The 24,233-nt window shown below is 38.2% G+C and overlaps 1 protein-coding gene across 1 annotated transcript in view; it reads right to left on the minus strand.

Annotated features, from left to right (window-relative positions):
• The window catches only part of EYA4 (EYA transcriptional coactivator and phosphatase 4), a 229,118-nt gene extending 205,153 nt beyond the window's left edge, over nucleotides 1-23,965 (minus strand). The window contains exon 1 of the mRNA XM_081093969.1: nucleotides 23,607-23,965. The gene's annotated coding sequence lies outside the window, so the exon portion shown is untranslated. The remainder of the gene's footprint in view (nucleotides 1-23,606) is intronic.
• Between the last annotated feature and the right edge of the window lie 268 nt (nucleotides 23,966-24,233).

Here is a 24,233-nt window from a genome sequence, read left to right on the forward strand (position 1 = left end):
CTTTTTTACAACAGTGTAGTAATTCCATTGCGTAGATGTACCAGTTTTTAATCCACTCATCTGCTGATGGGCACTTAGGCTGTTTCCAAATCTTAGCTATTATAAATTGTGCTGCTAGGAACATGCATATGCATATGTTCTTTCTGATTGGTGTTTCTGATATCTTGGGAAATATTCCTAGAAATGGGATCACTGGGTTAAATGGGAGTTCCACTTTTAATTTTCTGAGGAAACTCATACTGTTTTCCACAGTGGCTGCACCAGTCTGCATTCCCACCAGCAGTGTACAAGGATTCCTTTTTCTCTGCATCCTTGCCAGCACTTGTCCTTAGTTGATTTGTTGATGATAGCCATTCTAACTGGTGTGAGGTGGTACCTCATTGTCATTTTTATTTGCATCTCTTGGATGATTAGTGACTTTGAGCATTTTTTCATATGCCTCTTGGCCTTCTGTATGTCCACTTTTGAGAGATGTCTATTTTAGGTACTTTGCTCACTTTTTACTAGAATGTTTATCTTCCTTTTGTTGTTGTATGAGTTCCCTATAAATTTTGGAGATTCAACCCTTATCAGACATCAGATTGGCCAACATGTTCTCCCATGCACTGGCTCTCTTATTATTTTGTTGTTTTCTTCTGCTCTGCAGAAGCTTTTTGTTTTGATGTATTCCCATTTGTTTATTTTCTCCTTAGTTTCCATTGTCTTAGGAGATGTGTCGGTAAACATATTGTTATGAGATATATCTGATATATTGCTGCCTATGGATTCTTCTAAGATTTTTATGGTTTCCCATCTTATGTTTAAGTCCTTTATCCATTTGAGTTTATTTTTGTGCATGGTGTAAGTTGATGGTTTAGTTTCACTTTTTGCATGTATCTGTCCTGGACCTCATTTTTCAAAGTGAGGCCAGAGTGATAGTTTAAAAATAAAGATTGATTGCATTCTCTCAAAACAGTTCAGAGCTTTAGCCCATCCTTAAGATAAACTAGTAATTTTTTAAAATATATTTTTATTGATTCAGAGAGGAAAGGAGAGGGAGAAAGAGATAGAAACATCAATGATGAGAGAGAATTATTGATTGGTTGCCTCCTGCACACTCCACACTGGGGATCGAGCCCAGGCATGTGCCCTGACTGGGAATCGAATCATGACCTCCTGGACAATGCTCAATCACTGAACCGCACCGGCAGGCTGAACCAGTAATTTTTAATCAATCTGACTTGCAACTGAGGCAGTGTCTATCAGGGTACCCCTCTGGCAAAATGTCCTGTCAAGGGCAGCCAGCAGTGGAGTGTTTTGCTCCCTGGAGCCGCTGTCTGCAGTGGGAGTTCTGAAAGAGAGCTCCACCTTCCTCCTCCCCCTGTCCCTGTTCCACTGTCCTTGCCATTCCCCACCCTTCATCACCATCCGAGAGCCTGTAGCCAAAGCCTGGGAACTGCACAGGAGTCTCCTGTGAGGTGCCCACATAGTAGAGGATATGCTTGCTTCTTGCTGCAGTGCAAAGAAAAAAGGGGGGAGAATACACTCCCCCACCCATGTTCCAAATGTCTAGTGTCCACCTAGGGAATGATGTAAAGATTGCAGGCTGCCCAAACTTCTGTTCCAGCCCCTCTACAGACCCTGAATGGATCACCCTAACTTAACCTCTGGCACAGCCCCCTTTTAACTTAGGTGAGGGCTTTCAGCAATCTACAAACACATGCAAAGTTTCCTGGACTCTATAATTAAGAATAATCAATCTATTGTTTGACTTTCAGGTTTAAAAACTGCCAAGTAAATTTTCAGAAACATATTGTGTACAAAATTAAGGTCTGCTCACATGGAAGTAGATTATACACATATAATAGACATCTATTACATTGATCCATATCCAGTGTGCAACGCATGAGATTCCCCAGATCTTTTCCAATTATACCAAATTAATTATATCAAATGACTCATCACAATCCCTTTTTATTGCTTAAGATATGGGCCCGGGAAAGTATCAGGCTAGTTCTCCTTCAGTGGCAAGATGCCTAGATATAAAACTTGGGAGCTCTTTACAGCCATGTGGAAATAGCTGGTGTACTAGGGAGAGATGACAGAAGGGAGCTGACCCAGAAAGTAGAGCAAAAGCAAGGATGGCAACAAACTTCTGGCAGAATTTAAGGACCTGGATCTTGTTACTTCTGAAGTCTCTACTGTTTCTATGCTCTTCCTGCTGTTGGTTGTTTCATTCCTCCTTGGATTCAATGCACTATCCTCATAGTCTTCAATTAATTTTCTCCTTCATTGAACATATTGCCTAACATAAAACTGTAACTGTATAGGAAGTCTAACAACTTATATTCTCCTTACATTATTGAGAGCTTTTTATATCTGGGATCAGCTGTCAAGAAGGGCATTGCTTTCATGTCCGGTGCACCAACTTATCTACACCACCCTCCAAATTTCATTAATGAGTCTGAGAAGCTGGGTCAGGCACTGGCTGCTTCCAACAGCTCAGGCAGCAGGCCAGAGAGGGGAGCCAAAAGCACAAAGAACACCTAGCTCCAATTCTGTGGCCAACTGTTCAGAAAGGTGGACATGGGCATTCTTTGACCACACATGTGACTCTCTTCCCTGCTTGTACAAAAGGAAAATAGCAAAGGTGTCCAAGAAACAGATCTGGGTGAACAGTAATGAGCATTTTGCTTTACTTCAATTCCCTTAAATGAAGCCAAGCTACAAACTAGATGCTGAACTATTTCTGATCTGTTTATAAAGACGGAGCATGTTCTTTTGCAAAATGGTACATTTAGTTCAAAATGTTTAGTAGTAATGGGGTTAACTTCTCATGCTAAACAATTATAACAAGCTCAATTTCATGATAATCATTTTGGTCATTAATGATAGTTTCATTTGACGGCAACAAATTTCCTGGAGTTAAAAGTTATGTTTCTTGGTTTTTGTCAAAAAGGGCAAGCCAATGTTTTCTATTGTGTTCGTGTTTGCTAATTGTTGATGGTTGGCTAGTTATCCTAGAAAACATAAACACAGTTATAACCAGAAGATCCCTCAGAAACATTCTGAGACAATACCGAGCTTGAGCAACTTTTCTTATTCCTCCAAGTACTCAGGCCTACCCTGCAGACCAACTTCCCTTCACATCTGCTGCCCCTATCACTCCTTCCAGCCTATTTCACAATTATATTTCACAATGCATACTGAGAATTTTTTCTTTTTATAATCTTAAAATTTTCATTATTACCTTTTGTATTTTTCCCTCACCAAAAAAGGATCCTATATAAAGTCATGTGCCCTCCCTTTATACGAAACATTATACATTTTGTTATGACAATACATGTCTTTTGAATACAGTATTTTAATTATATTTCATTATGGTGTCATCTTTGTATCCAAATCTTTGTTTGAGTATTCAAGTTGTATATCAGCACTGTGCTACACTTATTTAAAAATGTTGGTTGAATTTATTGGGGTGACATTGGTTAATAAAATGATATAGGTTTCGCGTGTACAATTCTATAATACATTGTCTGTACTAGTATATTATATTGTGTGTTCACCACCTCAAGTCAAGTCTCCTTCCATCACCATTTATCCCCCACTCCCTTTACCATTTGGTAATCAACATACTGTTGTCAGTGTCTAATCTATGAATTTTGTTTGTTTGTTTTTTGTTTGTTTTTGCTTAAGCAGGTAGAAACTCTCTGCTTTTATATTTGGGTCTTCATATCTGAATTAAAACATTTTTCACTGTATAGTAAAGCAGTACCTATGCAATTTCTTGTGAAACTATAGTGATTTTTAACTCTGCTCACCTAAGAATATTACACTCACCTGTGATTTCCAGGAGCTACACTGACTGACTATATTTAAATAGTAGCCAAAATTCATCAGTTTTTTTTACCAATTCTCTGAATTCACATAAGTTTGTAACAATGAACAATATCTTAAGTCATTAGCATTTACCCGTTTTAGTTTGCTATTCTACATAATATCAAAGTTGTGATTGGTTTCTCAATATTGTGAGATTGATGCTGCCAATAACACAATTATAGATAGGCATGTGAAAGAGAAGGGACATGTTTTGAAAAAATAAAACATGAGAGAGGATGAGTATTCAGAGTTCATGGGACAACAATTACTTGCTAAACTCTCCAGAGAAGAGGTTGAGGACAGATGGCATCCCTATAGTCTTTGGATTCGCTTTATAGGATGCCGTGCTGGGGGAAAGCACTAAATACTTTTCCTCGTTTGAAGTTACTTGTGGCACCAGCTGTTCAATCAAAAAGTGAGGCGTTCTGAATTGGTTATTACTAATATTTTGATAGCCTTAAAGTGCAAATAACAATGGCACATCTGATGTAACTGCAATAACACACATACTACAGATTTTTTATTTAAAGACGAATAGTAACTGGAGCTAAGAAGCAACTTAAAAGCTGTTGTGATGATCTAGGTAAGAAGTCAAGAGAACCTGGGCTGATGTGGTGGCTAAAAACAACATGGAAAATAGGTGGGTAAGCATGATAATGTAAAAGAAAAATCAATAGGACATAAAATAAATGAATATAACTGCTAAGGTAAATATGATTATCAGGTGTCACACCTTCATTCTTGAGAAACTGATGATATAAAAAAGTTGAGAGGAAAATATTTGTTTGTGTTATTGTTTTTGCTGTCATTATCTTTATTTATGAAGATGGGCAGGAAAAAAAAGAGAAGAGGTAAAGCATAAAGAAGGGAATCTAAAAAATCTATCCCATTAACCAAAGGAAGGCTAGAAAAGCTCAGCCCACCATCTGACTCAACAAGCAGCTGGTCATTTGATGGAGCCTTTGGAGAAAAGCATTTTTTAAAAAGATAATAATTACTTGAGATAAATCAAAGTCTCAGCCTTGCACAAATGTAAATTCTAAATTATTACTGTATCTGTGGCAATAAAAAACCTCCAGTGAAAAATTAAAAGCAAGACTGATTCAGCTTGAAATCCCTAGACTCAAGGGGAAACAAATGCAAAATTGTTCCATAAGGTCCAAAGGATTCCGAGAGAAATTCATCAACAATAATGAGCTACACAAGGAAATAAAACACTGTAGAGACAGCAGCTTCAACAACACAACTGGAATCCAAAAATTTGAGATTACAGGACAGTCTGAAAAATATTAAATAATAAGTAGCTTAAAACAATTAAAGAGACAAAAGAAATAAAAACAAAATTGAAGGAAATACACCATGAAAAATAGATACACATTTGGATAAGAACCATAAAAATATTTTTTTAAATATATGCACTGAAATATAATTAAATATGATGCTATTTGTCTTCCTAAAATTTGGGAGCATGAGAATTTTATTTGTCCAGATTTTAATTGAGGCATGCAGGAAAGTTTGAATACATTTTTTCCTCCCTAAAAATTTCCCTGTAGCATTAGAGTACAAAGAATCCACTGATTTTGTAACTACATTCAAAATAATATCACATTTACAAAAACAAAACAAAACACTACCATTATAACTTCTAAAATCCAAAGAACTTTCTAAGTGCTAAAGTTGTAAGAATTCAGAAAATGTCTCAAATAAATTTGGTGATGTGGTTCAATTCCATATTGTGCTTTCATGCTGTATGTTTTCACTTTAAGAACAAACTTGAGAGAGAGAGAAACAGAAAGAGACAGAGAGTATGAATGGGATCCACAGAGTCTTATTTCTTTGTCTTGGGATCACGAGGCATACAGGAATAAGTGCGGTTTATTTACAGACCGATCATAAGAGTCTGTAAATATAATACTTGAAGCTTCTTAGCTCCAGTGAATAGATCCACCTCCCTCTCTTTTCCTTCTTTCAATTCTTCCTTACATATTAGTTTTAACATTTACCTTTCAGAACTTCCACTCTGATCTGCCCCCCCAAGAGCCACAAAACATAAACTGAACCCTGTTTTTGTATATAAGGCAGGCTTTTAGATATTAAGAGAGTGCTATCATTCATATCACCCCTAAATCTTTTTTTTCTTCAGTTAAATAACCCTGATTAATAATACCACATTTTAATAAAAAAAAAAAAGTCTTTGTTTCCCAACAATGATTATGGAAAAATACAGTCAGCCACAAAAGCGTAATTGCTAGGAAAAGCATTATATGGAAGGTAGATATGAACTAGGTCATAGTGCATCATTATTTTTAAACCACTCAGTTATAATTAGGCATTAAATTATAATAGTTCAGAATTAATATATAGCAAATATCACATTCCTATTCCAATTAGCTGAAATGGAAAGTAATGACAATAAATTTCCAAAGCATGCTCCTTTGAGTAAGAAGGCTCCTTTGAGAAAGACCCTAGGGTTTAGTTTGTTTCCTGGTTTGTTGAAGACTGAATTATTCTTTAAGAAATTCTTTAAGAAGAAGAAAAGGCTAACATGTAAGCTACAGGAAGGTTTGGTTTGGTTAGGCCATAGGCGTGTCTGGGCTTGTTTATAGGATCTAAGGGTTGGGCTCCTATGGCTCCCAGGGCTCTTGGGCCTGAGGAGTTTTCCTGGGGAAGAACCCTTCCAAAGGAAGAGCTGGTGGGGAGTTGAGCTGGAGCTAAGTCTGAGTCTTAAGTCTCAGGGCTGCAAGAAAAGAACAAAACAAACAAACAAACAACAATTACTTGCTAAATTCTCCAAAGAGGTTGAGGGCAAATGACATCCCTATAGTCTTTGGATTCTCCATTATAGGGTGCTGTGCTGAGGGAAGGCAGTAGGTATTTTCCTCATTTGAAGTTCTTGTGGCACCAGCTGTTCACTCAAGAAGTGAGGTCTAACCTCGAAAAATACTATTTGCTTTAAATATGACTCTTAAATCTTGGAGGAAAAGGCGAAGAAGGTAAAGAAAGGTTACACTAGTACGAAAAAGACCACAGTGAATAGGAGTTAAAAATATGAGAACTGAAACTCAGGGAGGTGACAGAGAAACAGAATAATGTGTTCTTTCTTGATTAAACCGAATACAAAGACACCTGGTTGTAGAGATGTGGGCACCAGTCCTGTCCATACTCTTGGTAAGTGCTGTGTTTTCTCCTGGTCACCAGTCTCTCCTCCAGGCCTATCAACGGCTTCAGCCAAGTTCTTGTTCAAGAACTTGAACAAACTTCATCAGCTCCCAAAGAAGCTTCAGATCCTTCTCATAGACTGTGCCTTGCCCCACACCTGGCCAATCCAACTTGCTTTTATAATGCTTTAATTTCTTTTTCATGGTCATAAAAAAAAATACAATGAGCTTCTTTAAGGAAAATATCTCACACGTATACATTCAAAATTTATTCCCAGTCCCTACAAGAAGACTGTATCTTATGAAAACATTGATTCCTTTACATGCATAAATAAATAAATGAATGAAGGAAGGAACAAGTAAATAAGAAAACACTACTAAGACACATGTCAGGAAATAGATAACTTTACTTTCATGAACTTTCAGACTGAATCAGGCAAACAGAACTGTAGGTTTCCATGTCTGCCACGGCTTAATGTATGGCTTTGGGAAAACCTTGTAATTTCTCCATACTTCAGTTTCTCACTCTATAAAAGGAGTATATGGCTTGAAACTTAATTCCCTCACAGCAATAAGAGTTTTGATTCAACATTTATAAAACGCTTTTTAGCTTCCCCGATTAATAGGCAAAATATTGTGGTAGTTGTAGAATAATACACTTTGCAAAAAGGATAAAGGTAACTTTTCAAATCTGATGTAAAATAATACCTTGCTTGAGAAAATAAATACCAGTCATATTTATTACTTCTCCATTCCATTCGCTAAGTAATAAAAATTACTTGTAACAGAAAAAGTAGTAAATTAATATTCATGCCAGCTGAAGTGTTATCATCAGAGGCTTACCTACGTTTGGGGGAGGAGTCTTGTTTTGTTTTTCCAGGCTGCCCCCCATGTTTATATGGTGAGGTCAGGAATGCTGGCCATGGTTTTGAGGGCCTCTAGCGTATTCGTTGGTTTCTGGCATTCTAATGCACTCTAGTCTTATAACCATAAAAGTACTCTTGAGTGCTTCTGGAAATATATAACAAATCCTTAATCAATTTAAGAGTGTTTTAACTGCATACATGAAATTTCTTGGGAGGAATATGTTAGCTATTCTACACACATACAGTACTTAAGTTAGCAAGAGAGTTCCTTCTCAAAGGCACAGAGCCGTTTCCCCATAGTAATATAATTTTCAGTTTTATGTGCATAAGTCCTATTGAATCCCTTAGAATAACAGGAAATTCTGCAGGGGAAAAAAAGCCCACAAAAATTGATAGCCATATTTATCCAATGTTGAAGAAAGAAGTTAGCTATTTTGAGTTGGATTACCCTTTTAAGGCACTAGATAACCATTAAAGTTAACCAGAATCTCAATTAACCAAAAGCTTTAAAAACTGAATATTCTGAAGACAGAATTTTCTACATATAAGACTCTAACAATAAAGCCAACTGATTAATATACTTCATTTTAAACTTTATGCATCATGTTATCTTAGCCAGGACTTGAGTAGTAATTTTCTGGATTTTGATACATCAACTTTAATTTTCACATTAAACAGACTATAACACTTAACAGATTTACAAATTATTACATTCATAAGCCAAATGTGATATTTTGATATATAGTAATGCTTATCAACACATTCAGAATGGAATAATCTCATTTATAATATAAAGTTTTTACCTTTCATCTACATGTTAAAAAGTGATGGTAATATATGTAAGGTACTTAGCTAGAACTGTGCCAGGCTCACATTTAGCTCTTAATAGAATAATAATAAACAATCCTTATAAATTTTGATCTGCAACATCAGAGTTAGAGGCATGTCTCATAATAATTCTTATAAATATTTCGTGGGGCTAGGTGAAAACATCTTAAATATGATATACACTGATTTTTCTACCTACTAATTAGTTTAAAAAGTATAAATATATATAATATAATCACTCATATAACTGAGTAGTAATAATTCTTAAGTAAAATATTAACTATATGTAACAGATTTGTTATCAATGTGGTTAACAGAATTATTAGTGCTTATCAGTGAACTAGTCTAATTAGTGTATGCATCTCAAGGAATTTACCACTATAGCACCATCTTATGAACCAGAGCACAAATACTCACAATGCTCAATTAAGCAGAAAATGTTGCCCTTAGCTTTTATAAGAAAGATGCACGTATCATCATAGAGATGTAAGGTGTTATAACCTTTATGAAAGTATTTTGGTACCATCTTTGCAATATGCACGTACTATTTCCCCTATTGATTCTACCCCCATAGTTTTATCTACGGAAATATTGGGCAGATGTACAGAGAGATATATAAAAATCATCTCTGCACCACTCTTTGTAATAGTAAAAACCTGGAAGCAACCGCAATAAATAACAAGGAGAGAACAGTTAAATTATAAAACATAAGCATATTAAATAGAAATACCCAAAGCTGTATGTACTAATACAGAAAAGTGTTCAAAATACAGCAAACTAAAAGCAAAGTTCAAAACAGCTGATGAAACATTTGGAGTTAAAAATGTAAAATAAAGATAAATTACACCCTCTTATAGTGCTTACATTTACACCTGAGTAGCAAAAAAAAAAAAAAAAAAAAAAAAAAAGTCTGAGAGGAAACGTACTGAAAAACAACAATTTATCCTGATTTGTGGAATGTGGAAGAGATGAATAAAGTGGGGACATCCACTTTTTACTTCACATATTTGCTTTTTTTTTTTTTTTACTTTTTTAGTAAAGTATAACATGCACACAGTAAAATATGCAAATCACAAGTAGACATCTGATAATTTTTATTAAATGAACCCCCATATGTCACCACAATCAGATCAATATTAAAGGCATTATCAGCATTCCAGAAGCCTCTTTCTTCCTGGTTCCATCTCTACCCCTGGTAATCCCTATCACACCTGTTTTAGAATTTTATGAAATTTCTGGATTACTTTTGTTTGGAAAAATGATTTTTAAAAAACTGTGCTTCAGCAGCATAAACATCCCTCTTTTGAATATCAAATACACTAAGCAGTTCATTCAAAGAAATCAATTCAAAATATACACCGAGCATTTTCAATGTCTTTCCTGTGGGAAGGCAGGGATTCCTTATAACAACTCCGCAAGGCAGGTACTGCCATTACTTCACTCTGGAACCATGGCTTTCAGCAGGTCAGTAAATACCTTCCCCCAAGGTTACACTCTGATGTGCTGAGTGGTGGCAGGGCCTGGGTACCCACAAAGGTAGTCTGATTCCAGTATTTGCAACTACTTGCCAGGCATGAACAAAGGAAAATAAGGGCAAGATGTAGAGTTGAGAGAGAGCTTAGGGTGCCTCCAGCAGCGGTTCTCTTTCTGGCTTCCTTTCGACTTAATGTTTCTACATCAGTATCTACCTGCAAAATGGAGAGTTAGGCTCAGTTCCTCTTTTGGTCTGAATCTCTGATAAATAATGTGACCTACTATAATACAGAGCAAATATGCTTCATCATGGTGTATGAAATCATGTACTGCATTCAGAAATGACTCATACAAGGAAATAAAACCACAATTTTTGAAACTATTGGAAACAATAATTTTAATTTAATGTTATTTTTGGACATGGGAGGGATTTCTTTCCCCTTAAATAAGCAAGTTTGTGGTTTTGAAGGATCTTGCTCATCTTTTTTTGTGGAAAATGCCTAAAAACAAACCACTAGAAACTAAACTTTTTCCTTCCTCAGCTGTGCCTGAAAAAAGACCTAATTTCTCCAACCAAAAAGCCACATATAATTTTACCATACACATCTGGGATTTTGGGTGCCCATATTTTGAAACACTGATAAAAAAAAAAAATACAGAACATGCTTCCTCTCAGATGACGTCTTTCATTCTGAGGGTTAAAAATTCTTCAAAATAACATGAACTTTATCTCAGCAGAAAGCGACTGAAGGGGTCAAAATCTGTTTCTGGAGAAAACTGGAAGCAGGAACCTCAATTAGAATGTCTTAATTTCGGTGTATTCAAAATGCCCATACATCTTTACTTCTGTTAGAAAATCAGTAACATTGATCCAAATGAAGCCTTAAATAAGTTGGAATAGGAACTAATAAATCTGCTTCCATGACCATAAGCAAACAGACTCAGTTTCCAAATGTAAACAGGATTCCTTTTTTGTAGTTATCTGTCTGTGGATGCATGTCCTTTGAAGACATGCACGGAACACTGCAGTTACTGAATTTCCATCAATATCTGCAGGCATTGGGGCTAGAGAGGGAAGACATGAGCTCTCCCCTCAGTGAGTTCATACTCTCTCTAGAAGTCAGACTCACATATAATTAATCCAAGAACAATGTGCTGTTATATTAATAGCCCGAAGAAGGTGCTATGGTATTACAGAGAGGGAAGAATAAATTCTGCCTGAGCCTTCAGGAAGGCTTCCCAGAAGAGGTGACATTTGAACTAAGGCTTGAAAGATGAGTAGATTTTTTTTTATCCAGGTAGATAGCGAACGAATACGAGGCAAGTAGGTTAAGGCAGGGGCAGTGCAGAACTTCATGAGACTCTCCCAGGGAGAGGAAAGGAAGTATCTAATTGTGCTTTATGCCATAGAGCATTCATAAAAAATAGTTAAGTCTTACATTAGGATCCACTGTAGAAAGAATCAACCTGAGATAGCAGATATGTGACTTGAATTCTCTGGGGGCAAAAGGAGGTCTCTGATTTATGAAACCAAGAAGTGTTCATTTGGAAAAACAGAACCTCTGGTTTGCTGCCTACTCTCCAATGACTATGGGGCTACCAGGCTTCCCGATCAATGTCAGGCATAAAGTGCCTGGATGGACTTGAGGTTTGCTAGCCCTTCTTGTACTTCCTGTCAGTGCACAGAGCAGAACTCTCCTCCATTGTCTGAAAACTCATGATTTAAGCTCCTGACTTACAACACCCTCCCAAGTCCCCTGGAATGGCCCCTATCTGTCATTGGGTTGCCCAGCACCCACTTCATCTTTCTGCTAACAAGTAGCTGTGTCAGGTCCTTCTCTTCTTAGAAAGCAGAAAGACATTTTGGTCACATACAGTGTGCTATATTTGCAGCCACTTTGCCCCCTTAAAAGTACACTTCAAAAATTAAAGCATAAATCAAAGGTGAGGTGAGAGAGAGAGAGAGAGTTTGTTATGAGGTACCTCTTCCCTGCTTGCTTCAGCATCAATTAGTAAATGATATGAAATCCCCAAGTCAATCTGACTGCTTCACAGTAACATGATTACCTGCTTAATACAATTAAAGTAAAACCACTAAGTTACACAATACATATGTGTGGAATTTCAAGTATCTTTCAATTACTAGTGGGATTTAAAAAGAAATGTTCTACTGTTTAGAACTTGTATGGATATTAGTCTAATCATATATTTATAATATTGTTTCATATTTCAAAGTAATTTTCACATTCAACCCAAAATTCTTGTAGGAAAAGTTATCCTCTCGTTTTATGTTAACATTATATATTCCCAATTTGCTCCTTTCAGTAATTTAGAAACATCTTTCATTTACACCTAAACCAGGCAGATATCAGAGGTAGTACTCAGACTTGAGTCACATTTACTTACAGTCAACTGCACATCAACTCATAGATAAATGTATATGTCAAGATTAAACCTATAGATTTCGAACATACATTTGGATTTGGTAATTCACTAAAGAAGCTTTTACATGCAATATTTTCATTTTTACTTTCTCCAGATTGTACCACTGTTATTAAACTCAAGATCCTGAAATTATGGTACTAACTGAAAGCTAAACAATACTCTGTTTGAAAATTCATTGCTATATTAAATGAACAAATGACTTCATTCATAAGTATTTTACTCTTAGGCAGTTGTGGTTATAGGTAACTTTACTCCTTCTGACACTACAGACTGAGTAAAGTACAAGTTTCTTACAATTGAATATTTATCTACTGAAAAGGCCAAGTAATTATCATTATTAAAAATGATCCAAAAGTATAGACTAACAAGTAACAGTAAAAATAACAGAAAGACTAGACATATAATTGATTCAATAAATACCTACTTCCTATATACACTTCCAGATACTTTGCTCTCCCCATTTATATATTATTTCCTGAAAAGAAAAATATGCCGAAGATCATCATCTGTATAAAGTTTATCTGTAAATTCCCTCTGCATAAAGTTAATCTATCAACACAGACCAATGAGAGTTGTTTAACCTTGGGATGAAGATATGATTATCTACACTTGACTGAAAATAGAACAATCCTCTCATGTAGATCTCTGGGAATCTTTTGACAATATCAAGTGATTTTAAGTTCTACTTTGGTATGGGTTCTGAACTGGGGGCAATTTTGTTTCCACAGGACATCTGGCAATTCTGGAGACACGGTCATTTCTTGGGGGAGGGTGCTACTGGCATCTAGTGGGCAGAGACTAGGGATGCTACTAAACATCCTACAATGCACATATATACCCAAGGAAGATTTATCTAGCTCAAAATGTTAATCATCAGAGTTTGAGAAATCCTGGTCAGAATATATTGAGGATCCAGGCACAACATCAATACTATTATCCTATTTTTTTTTCACAGATGCAGCTGGCAGCAATTCCAGGTAAGGAGTAAAAAAATGGGACCTTGATAACTGACATTTTAACTTTCCTTCCTCCCTCAGCCCCACTCTAATGTATAGTCATTACATCTGAATCCAAGGACCAGTGACAAGTTCTAGAAACAGAGGTGCTAATAACTTCTTAGTGTCTATAGAAACATAAAAATCGTAGCAATATTTAAAGTTATCTTTTGAAAAGTTTATATTGAGTTCATTAATCCCAGGTCAACTGAAAATTATACAAATTCCTATAACTGGTAACTTCAGGCTAAAAATAAAGCAATTAAGAAAACAAATATTGGTTATAAAATAACAGCACCATTATAGAATGTTCTTAATTGTTTAGATAGTTAAGTAACCACATAGATCAAAATCCTAAAAAGTCTAGATTACTATATGCAGAAGTATTTGTTATAAGAAATATTGTGCAACATAAGTGGCCAAAGCTAAGTCTTACACACGTCTAATGTCTTCTCTTAGGGCTCCAAATACAGCTTCAGATTTGCCAGGATCACCCCTGAATACCAAATTTGTACTTGGAACACTGGGGACTAAAATTATGGTCCCCAGTCTAAGTCCCCAAAAGGACTTTCAGCTCTAAAAATCTCTAGAATATTTTGGTAAATCTAGTTGAGGATATACAATCATAATGGCTAAAACCTGTATCAGTCACAATTCTAAATTCTTACATATATTTACATTTTGAATTCTCATAAGAACCCAATGTGTATTTTCTATTACGCATGAGAAACTGAAGCAAAACCAGTTTAAGTAACATGCTTATCATTACAGAGTTGTGTCAGATATGGAGCTCCAACCAAGCAGTATGGCTCCATATTCTTAGTCCTTAACCATTATGCTATAAAAATAAATGGGATATTCAGATTTCAAGTGCTATAAAATACCCATATCTCCATATGGGAGATTTTCAGGATCCTTGGCTTATCTACTAGATCAGTGACTTCCCAATGTTCATGTGGGATATAAATAGATTTTTACATCAATGCACACATATGTATAAGTTGGGCCTGGATTCAGAGCTGCAATTCTACTGAGTTAATGCCAGAAATTCCTGAGGTTGTTCTTAAGGTTGCTTGCCTTCCAATGGTCACAATTATTCCCACTATTCCCAATCTCATGGCAGAGAATGTCCAGTGCCACCATCTCTGCTCTCATCCCCATTTACTTTAGGCATCGTTAGACAAGGTCATTGGTGCCAATTCAATGCCAACAGGAATCCCCAATTTGGGGTGTAGTGAAGAAGGAAACTTTGTTCAGTGCAAATGGCTCAATTGTGCTATAGTACAGCTGTGGAGTAGTTCAACTGTTGTGCTAAAACTCAGTTATTAAACTGCATGGCTGTGGAACACATTGCTGAGAGGTAGCTCTGGGGCAAGGCCCCTCTCCAAAGCATACAGCTTCCCTCTACTCCAGTGAGACAGCTTCAGTTTCTGGGAAGTGGGTGGAAGATAGGGAGTCAGTCTTCAGTCCTTGGTGGAAAGGGAAAGTGTGCTCTCAGAGCCAGAGCAGAACTGAGGTATATAGAAGTCCCTGCCCCTGGTCCCTGACAGGCCTATCCTCATACAAATGAGGACTCCAAATCCTCACTGATTTGTCAAAAAAAAACAACACTGTCCTGATTGGTTAGAATGAGACACTGTGATTGGTTGGTAAAGAAGCTAATGAAGATATAATTGTACAGTTCTGGTTGGACAGGGAAAGTCTCTGTTGTGTTGTTTGAAATACAATTCTAAGAACTAACACCTTTGTAAGGGTATGGGGCTCAGGAAGGCAAGAACACAGTGCAGGCAGGCAGTTCAGTGCAAGAGTCAGGCAGCCCAGTGCAGGCTTCTCCCTGAAGAGCTACTTATGTGAGAGGCCCCTATTTAGAAAGGGCTTCTAGGCTCTGCACTTAAATTTGATCCCAGTTAGCCACAGGAGTCCTTTTTAGTAGGTATCTTTTTTTCCCAGGGTCAACGGCTTCCACTCAACAGGAATTTACTTACCCCTGCTTACTGGAGATATTGAAATGACAAATATTGGTAATCACTTCAGTAAATTCTCAGTCTAGAGTAAGATTTGAACTCAAGTAACCTGTTACATTTCAATGTGGCAAGTGCTATGCTAAAGGTAGAAATAGCGAGCTTTGCAGTAAAGAGAACAGAAACATCCAATTCCGCCTCTGGAGTTCAGAACTTACCAGAGAAGGTAACATTTTGCATCTTGAGTCATGAAAAAGAATTAGGAAAGGAAGTTTCAGGGGCAGAGAAGAGCTGTCTTCCAGACAGAAAGAATCACATGCACAAAGAAATGAAATGGACGTGGCCAGGATGTATTTGAGAAATGCATATTCTGTACAGCTAGAGAATAGATTTCTTGTGAGTGGGTGGTGAGAGATGAGAATGGCCACCTGAGCACTAAAGATCCCTTTACTTTCTTTGACAATAATTTTGGAATTTGTCCTATAGACAAGAGGAAAGTTTTAAAAGAATTTTAAACCAAGGTAAAAATTGTGAACAAATGTGGTTGAACATCCTGGGGATAGGAAGAGGAGTCTTAGAAATTCACTATGTTATCCATTCCTTGCAAATGGTATATGCCAAGAAAAACTAAACCTTATTATAATAAGAAACTAAAAGTCCCAACGTCTTCAAAATTATGCAGGGGGGTGGGGGGGAACTATTCATCTCACTTTAATTGTTGCATGTTTTCAGCAACACTGATAATGAAAAGGCATTTAAAAATCATTTATGTGTACCCAGAACTTTGTTAGGTATTTTCCTGAGTGAAGCCCAAAAACTAAAGTCAACAATTCAGGAAACAAAACAGACCTAAATTTTAAAACCTTCTTGGGTCAACTAAGCAAAATAAAACAGGATCTTCTTAACACCTGGAAGTTCATGTGAAACATTTTGGAAGTACTGCTGTTCTTCACAGACTTATTGAGATTTGCATTCTTAAGTGGCCTACTCGAAGCAAAGTCTGATATCTGTGTAAGAGTGAGATTACTGAAAACCTCCAAAAGGACATTTGAACATGGCTCACCAATCTTGTAATTAAATTTAGCTAGAATTACTAGTCATAATCACCCATTTGCATTAAATTTGGCTAGAATCACTAGAGTCATAATCATGAATATGCATTTGCATTAAAATATAAAATTTTTAAATAAAAAGAATTAGCTAATTCAGAGATCTGTTGACTCCCCAAGTCATCATCACTTTCAACATACTGGACACACTGAGGTAGAAACATTCAGTCTCTTAGAACATTCAGGTGTTTTCAAATCCTTTAACATTGGGGAGTTCAGAATCAGAGGTGAAATGTAATGAATAGATAGTCCCTCTGGGTATATGCAGAGTTCCGTAAATTGTGTATATGACCTTGCAGAGAATAAGCTCTCCCAGTGTGTGGTACACCTACTTGATTAGGGATAGAATTTCAAATTCAATGTTATTGATTTTGTGAGTAGAATTAAACTTAATGGCATACAAATGTAAATTTTTATGATTTCATTGTGGTCTCTCACAAGAAACATCACTTTCAGTTTAAAAAGAAAGGAGGAAAGAAAAACAGAAAAAGGAGCAACAATTCACATTAAAATTTAAGGTCAGTTCAATTTATGCCACTGCTGATGTTTCTTCATAAACTCTTTAAAGGAGGAAAAGATGCTCTAATAACACAAATCTTTGCGTGTACAAATTCTATGTGCCTCCGTCAGACCTATTACTCTATGTGGGAAACCTTTTAACTATTTTCATTTTCTCAGTACCAAACTGAAATAAAGTTACAGACTGGTTAATAAGAATATCCAAGTTATACTAGCATGGACAGACATACCTTTTGCCTATGCCATTACACTGAAGATATTTTGTGGTATTTGAGAGATGTCTTTTGTTCTGTTTTATTTCTGTTTTTGTTTTGTTTTAGTTTTGTTTTGTTTTAGTGATGGCACACTAACATACTAGAGCAAGTACTCTGATCTGGCCACTTGCGTCAGAAGACTTGTTCACTTTTCCAGTGATATTTCACACACCGAAAGACCCTCACAGAGACTTTGGGAGACTGCGATGATCAGAAGGCAGAGTTGGTAAGTGATCTGAAGGCCACCACATCCTGAGCAGTGGATATTTCTAGTGAATATATCCAGAACAGTGGATATTTCTCTAGTGGGCAGCGAGTCAGTTTTCACTTGAATAAAAGGGTCTGTGGCTGAATAAATAAGTAAAAAAATCAAAACCACTGCTTCGGTGAAAAAAAAAAGACATTAACATTTTAAAACAAGATTAATAATGACAATACAAAAGTGTTTACCTAAAGAAAACCTTAAAACTGCAAAGTCTGATATCTGTGTTAGCTGAAAATATTTCCAAAATATGAATGATCCTATATAATTTAAACTTGCCTCTAGTAACTCATGATGCAGTCCTTATTAACTGGTTCAACATAAATGTGTAGATTTGAGAATCATAACCAGCATTCAGTCTTAAAACAAGCAAACAAAAAAACTACCCTGTAAGACTGATTACTTCTAACCAATGGATAAGGCTTGAAAAGCAAAGGGAAAGTCTACATGTGAGTTAAACATTAAAAAATCTAGTAATAAGTTCTTGATGTTTGGGAAGCATTCCAGAGTAAGTTTCCCCAAATTAAAGTCATTTGCCACCAATCTTCATGATTTTGGCTATTTCAGCCAAGCACTTGTTCACTGTTATTTAATATGTTTCTTTAAATAGGTGCTTTTTAAAATTATTTCTACTTCAATACTTTTTTGGCCTTGTCCTAATATTTTTCATGAAAGTATACACTTAAAATGAAATTTAACACACTTTTCTAATGTGCTTAGACATAAATACATAACTAATAATATAAAAATAAAATGTTTGTTTGAGTACCACCTAAAATGAACTCATATATGATTGGTAGGAGCAACTGCCTAGCACACTGCTTCCGGATAAGGGATCTGGGGTCAGACTACAGAATTGGGATCCTGGCTCCATTCCACTGCATGCCTTGGTCTCAGTTTTCTCATCTGTAAAATAGGAATAATTAAAGTACCTAATTTATGACATAGTTGAGTAGACTAGATTAGCTAACCCACATAAACACTTAGAAGTATTTTGCATGAAGTAAATCCTAAGTAAAAGTCAGCTATGATTTGATGATGAGGATGAGTGATGATAATGATGATTAAGCAGAAAAATTGCAGCTATACAAAAACCAAACTGGCAATTTTTATTTTAAAATATACTTTAAGATATAAATATGTGTAAGAAAATATACTTCAGATATGAAATTTCAAAATGGCTATTTTATATTGGTTTAATAAAACTTCACTTTAAAAGTATTCCAAAGTGATCATAGCAATTTCAAGTTTACCTAAAAATTTCAATCTAAAAAAATGTGCCTGTGATGAAATAATATTAAAAAATCCTAACATGATAATACATCCTTTGCTCATACCTTAAAATATATTCACCACTGCACATAAATAAAAGCTTTAAAATGTGACTATTTTGTATTAAAATGTTTCATATGGGGGAAATTTAGAATTTCTGGCATTTTAATACGGTGTTTATTCTCCATCAGCCATGCACTGAAATCTCAGGGTGAGGAAAGGGCCAGACCAATGCTGAAAGGTTTCAAATATCAAACTGTACTATTATGTCAGTGCCCTAAGATCAATTAGCACCTTTCAATGACAGAAAAGGTTACCATGAGACTCAGAGGTTCGCTCTCTAAAACTGTTTTAAACACCACATAAATGTGGTTTTGATAACTTAAAATGGTTTCTATTTTTAAATTAATCTGTTTCATCTCTTTTTCTGAAAGAGGGAAAAGAGTTGAGGAAATAAGAAAAGTGCTATTCATTTTCAGTACCTCTCTCCTAGTAAAAACATGGATGGGGACATGATAAGAACCACCAAACTTTCAAGAGCAAAATGGTGTATCAGGAACGCTTATTACATTAATGTGCAGGGCCACATGTAATGCTAGGTGACAGTAATGTTTACAAAGTCTTCAAACTCAAAAGCAATCGAACTTGCTTGTTCTGCTTTTGAATATGTGATTCTTCCACTTGAGTTCAAGCTCAATGACACCAAGTTTGGCTCCATGTACAATTTAATGAATATTCAGTGCCCTCCACATTAAAACACATCTAACTGCAAAATGCAGTATTACATATTACTGTAATTAAATACACATTGCATCTCACCCATTTCTAGAACAAACGCCTGAAAGAGCATGTCATTTCTTAGTTCACTGGGGAAAATTCACAAGAGAAGCAGGTACACTGCAACTTCATCCCATTCCTCCTTGGTGTTGATTTCATTCACCTAGTAACCATTGTAATTAAATCCCCAACTGTATTTCTGAATACAGTTAGTTTAAGATACTCTACAGGGAGACACATTATATGAGTTTAGAATATGTAAAAATAATATCCATGTGTAAAAGAAACTGTCATGATTATATTCTCAGTGGAAAAAAATAACAAGGCATTTGGTAGTTTGTTTAGCTCTTCAATGAGAGGATTCGAAACGTCTTCTACTTTTGATAGCACGCTTTTCTGTTTGTTTCTTAAATGAGTGATCTGAAATATTTACAGCCAGACAGTACCTAATTTTAGGTTTTAAGTGCTTTAACAGCTCCATGAAATATGATCAGCAGCTGCAATACAGAACTATGGTGAATAAACTCCTTATAAAGGGGGCCTGTTTTTACTGAATGTTCAGTGTTCCTGCATTTACCTCCGAGAAGGGGGGGGGGGATGATAATGAAAAAACATAATAACTACTTGCACTCTTGAATTACTTAGCACTTCACTAAGTCTTGAAAAGGATTATCTCCCCTCTTCTTGAATTCTGCATAAAAAGTTCTATTGGGTGACATAAGTTTAATTTTATTACTTGAGGGTTAGTGAACTTTCCAACCTCCTAACTTTTCATAACAATAGTTATGTGGGTTTGTTTGTTTTTAACCATTCTAACTTTCTAAAACTTTTGAATAATTCAATTCCAATGCATAAATTTTTAAAAAATGAAATACCAAGCCACACAAATATATTTTTAGATATGGCATCAGCCATTTAGAGCTTGCAACAGAGATTGAAAACATGAAACTGGACACTCTACTTCTCCTAGCTATGTAAAATTTATTTACACCCCAAATCACAATATAAATAAAAAAAGGAAACTCTTAGATATGGATAACTCGTTTTTCTTTTTATTTTAACTCAAAGAGGTTTTTTAAAAGAAAAAAATTATAGCAAAATGAAAAACTCATCTTGCAGTCTCCCCTCAAAAAGAAACTTTTATGCACACAAATTTTTCAACTACCTTCTACAAATCCTCTAGAATTCAGTATCTGTATTTTTAATAAGAATAATAATTGTTCTTGAACCAATTTTTATACACACCTTGTGTATTTTTAATTTTTAAAATTGAACATATTTTTAAAAATACATATTAACTATTAATATATACATAAAACTTTTCATTTTGTACAGGAGAAATTAAGTTTCTAATATGCAATAAAATACTAATAAAAATAATCAAGGTTTTTTTTATTTTGTTTATAAAACTTCTAATTATGATGGCCTTAAAACGTTGAAGCATATTACTTTCAGGAATTTGATAAAGGAAAACAGGCTTTTTGAAAACCACATTAATTTTAGACTCTCACTTGTTATGAAAGACAAGGCTACAGCCCTTCATAATAATAAAAAGGGAACAGTTTCCAGATAATCTAATTATGTTACTTTGAAAGCTGTCACTGTCAAAGATTTTTACTATCTTGTGCAGTCATTTCTAAAGGTTGGTTTAACTCTGAATGACTTACAACTTTTAATCAGGTGGAACAAACTATTTTTATGGTTTATAATAACAATAAAATTGGATGCAGTTATATCTGAGTTTGGTATTGTTGCCATAAAAATTAGACTCTGGCAGTCTAGCCCCACACAGAACAATTTGTCTCTTGTTACTACCGCTACCTATTTCTTGAGAGTTCTTTTTTAAAATACACAACTGCCTCTGAATGCAGTCCTAAAACGCACCATACCACGTATCAAGTATTTTGTTTTAGTATTCTTCCCCTCCACGCCCCTTCCTACTTTTTGGTTGTTGAACTTATTAGAAACTGTCCCGAAATATTTTAAAATAAAATAAAACAAAACAATGTTTCTGCTTAGGAAGCTCCACCCGGAAGGAAAGGGGTCCAATCCTGGTCCTGAGGCGGTTTTAAAAACCCAACAAAGACGACCCAACAAAGAAAAACACCGTCGTCAACTTGCAATACTGTCAGTCACCTACGCCTACAGGAAACTTCAGAAGCTGCTGACGGGGAGCCCGCGGCTGTTAAAACGCTCCCGAGACTCCCCACCTCAATCCCGCAGGAGCCCGCCCTGAAACCGACCAGCGCCCGAGGGTGCAAGAAGTGGCTGCTGATGGGAAGAGGAACAAAATGCCATGTTCGAGAAGATACGTTTCGCTCCGCCAGTTACGTTGATCCCAGGGTGCCAAGCCAAAAGGGGTAAGGGAGAAAGAAAACTGTTAAGTATGAGCTCTTAATGTGAAACCCAACCTGTTGGTTCTCCTAGGTATCAGATTTTGGAAGTGTCTGTAATGACAGCCAGGAAAGCAAATTAATGGCCAACAGCCCACTGGGTTTGAACACGAGCCTCCTATTACCTCCTCGCAGATCAAGTACACAACACACACGCACACGGAGGCGCTCCACGTGGAACCGCTCCGACACCCGAACACACGCCCCTTCCTCCTCCGCACCTGGGCGGAGAGGGCCAGCGGCCCCGCACCTTGCCTCCGGTTAGGGTTCAGCAAGGACTGCGGCTCCGTGGTGCCGGGGAGAGGGGAGAAAAGACCGTCTTCAAACAGCACCCCTCCTCCCCCCACACACACACTCACCCAAAGCACAAGCCCCCCAGTCTTCGAGGGAAGGGGGCAGAGGGGTGGTGGTGAGGGCGGACGCCGCTACCCCAACTAGGGAAGAGACAAAAATTTCGCCGCCACTCTCTCTGCCCGGGGACTGGGTCGGAAAATTCCCTAATAGCTCCAAGCTGTTACGAATAACGTGTACAAAGAAAGAAACATCCTTAAAGCGCTACTAAACGAAAGTTCTGGCTGCTGCGTGGCACCGAAGAAAACCATCACGCACATGGTCCGCTTCCAAATCCCGCTCAACGATGCCGAAACGGGGAGCCGGTTCCAGTCCCACCGTCACCCCCAACCACCAGGCTCGGAAACGAGAAGAAAACCTGCTCCCCCAGCCAGGTCCCTTCGCTTGGAGAAGGTAGAACCCCTCCAAGGCATCCGCGTCCCGAGCCAATGAACGCGACTCCTCTGACGGGAGCCTCTCCTTTCACGGACCCTGGCGAACTGCGGGAGCTGTGGCGGCCGCGCCGCACAAACACGGTTAGGAGGGATGGCCGCGGTTTCCCAGCCCGGTTCGCGCCTGGCCATTAGAGCGCAAGCACGGCGCGTACACCGGCGCCCAGCATCGTGAAAACCCCCGGCGCCCGGGGCCTTCCCGGGACCTGGGTCAGCATCCTCGCGCCACGCTTATCTAGGGGGTCAGGGCGAAGTAATAAAAGTCTCAGCCAGGATGGAGGGGAGACCCAGAGCGCGTCTCTGCGAGGCAGGGCGGGGTGCAGGTAGGGAGCGGCGCGCTGGGCTCTGCACGGGCTCCAACGCGCCCGCCAGCGGCAGGAAGGCTCAGCCTGGCCTTGCGGGGCGCGGGGCTGACTCCAGCACGAACGGAACTCCGAAGCCCGAGCGGCCAGGGCCCTCCGGGGTGCGGCACTCAGCCTCGGAGCGCCCGCAGGGACCCTGATGCCTGCGGGGACCCTGGCGCCCGCGCGGTCCGGCTCCGTGCCCTCTGTCCCCAGCGCCCCGCGCACTTTCCCCGGTAGAGTTTACGGGCCCCTTCAACCTGAAGCCCAGCGGGCGAGCCCCAGGACGGGGGTCGAAAGAAGGGGCACTCACCTCCTGCCGCCCTGATCGCGTCGGGATCCTGAAGTTCAAGGGTCTGTCCCAGCGGCGGGTCCGTGGGTCCGTATTTAGGTATTTATTGTCGTTCTTTCCAATGTCGAAGTTTCCCCTTCGCGCTGTGCCTCTGCTGAAAACAGGACATCCCCTTCGGTCACCCCCTCCAACAAATAGCGTACACAAGTGGGGGAGAGACGGGGCGGGGGACCAGCCGGCTCCGAGGGGGAGGGGGGAAGGAGAGGAGCCAAAACTCTGGACTGACGACGAGGAGAGGGGAAAGTAGAAGAAAAGAAAGAGACCAGGCGCGCCCAGCCACCGCAGCCGTCGCTCCCCAGCGTTTCCCAAAGCTCCGTCCCCCTCTGAAAGGGGAGCGACGACTTCACGTGGACAGACTCGAAGTTTTGCGCGGAAGCCGAGCGCGGCGGAGCGTGCGCCGTGCCGCGGGCGGCCTCGCACTTGCGCGCGGGGTGGGGGGCGGGGGACTCCGCCGCCCGCGCCCGCGGCCGCTGGAGGCTGCAGGAGGCCCGGAGGCAGGCTGCGCGGGCCAGCGGTGCGAGGAGAACTGCCTCTTTTTTATTCGATCTCGGGTGACGATTGCCTGTTGTCATCGTTTGCGGTCCTGCG

The sequence above is a fragment of the Myotis nattereri genome (assembly GCF_964212035.1).
Source record: "Myotis nattereri genome assembly, chromosome: 6".
Taxonomy (NCBI): domain Eukaryota; kingdom Metazoa; phylum Chordata; class Mammalia; order Chiroptera; family Vespertilionidae; genus Myotis; species Myotis nattereri.